This window comes from Hyaena hyaena, unplaced genomic scaffold, assembly GCF_003009895.1.
Source record: "Hyaena hyaena isolate Hyena2069 unplaced genomic scaffold, ASM300989v1 scaffold_432, whole genome shotgun sequence".
Taxonomy (NCBI): domain Eukaryota; kingdom Metazoa; phylum Chordata; class Mammalia; order Carnivora; family Hyaenidae; genus Hyaena; species Hyaena hyaena.
In genome coordinates this window covers 412,869-414,198 of record NW_024081063.1, presented here as the reverse complement: position 1 = coordinate 414,198, position 1,330 = coordinate 412,869, and positions in this window count along the sequence as shown.

The following is a 1,330-nucleotide window of genomic DNA, read 5'->3' as shown; positions in this document are numbered from 1 at the left end:
TAGTTACTGTCATTGCCCTTAAGCTATATCTTACTAATGATGCACCATCCAAATATTGTGCTTTAAGGTCTCCTAAAATAGTTTTTTCTGTGTTGTTCTGCCACAAACTTGACATACAGTTAAATTCAGTCATTTCAGTTTGTTTTTAGTTGGGAGGGGTGGTCTCTTTCCCTTTGTATTTTTTTTTTTTTAAGTAAGCAAGGTATGTATGTGATTCCAAAGTCAAAACCATAGAACCAAATATATTCTGCAAAGTCTAATATCCTTTTCTGTTCCTTCCTTTCCCTTCTTGATAACTATTTTGTTCATTTCAGGTTTATCCTCCATTGTTTCTTTTTGAAAATATAAGCATGTGTACATGAATATGTGTGTGGCTGTGTACACATACATAGGTATTTTTCTCTCTTGGACAGCATCCCATAAACACTCTTTTGCAAATTGCTTTATTCACTTATCAATCTATCCAGAAGAGAGGCACTTGTGTGGCTCAGTCAGTTAAGCATCCAACTCTTGATTTCGGCTCAGATCATGATCTCAGGGTTGTGGGATGGAGTCCTGCTTAAGATTCTCTCTCTCCCTCTGCCCCTCCTCACCTCAAAAAAAAAAAAAATATATATATATATATATATCCAGGAGATCAGTCCATATAAGATACACAGATTTTCTCATTCCTTTCCACATTGCACGGTACCCCACAGATCTGGTTATTCAACCAAATCCCTACTGATGGACATATGGGTTATTTTAGTTTTTTTTAATTATAAATAGTGTATTCACCACCCCCACCCCACCCCACCCCTGCCAGCCCCTTAGCATTGTTAGAAGTTTCTGGGTAAAAAGGAAAACATATAGATAATTTTACTTGATAATGCCAATTCCTTTCCATTTTGCATTCTCAACATGAATGTATAACAGTGCCTGGTTCCCCAACTTTGCCAATGGGTATGTTGTAATTTTTTAATTATTACCAATTTTATAGATGAGAGATGGTTCCTCAGTGTCATTTCTTTTGCAGTATTTTTTTTTAATTTTTTAATGTTTTATTTATTTCTAGGAGAGAGAGAGAGAGAGAGACAGCATGAGCAGGGGAGGGTCAGAGAGAGAGGGAGTCACAGACTCTGAAACAGGCTCCAGGCTCTGAGCTGGCAGTCAGCACACAGCCTGACATGGGGCTCGAACCCACGGACCGCAAGATCATGACCTAAGCAAAAGTCGGATGCTTAACCGACTAAGCCACCCAGGTGCCCCTCTTTTGCAGTATTTTTAATATGCATGAATTAGAGCATATCTTCTTTATGTGTTTAAACACCATTTTTTATTTATACTTCTA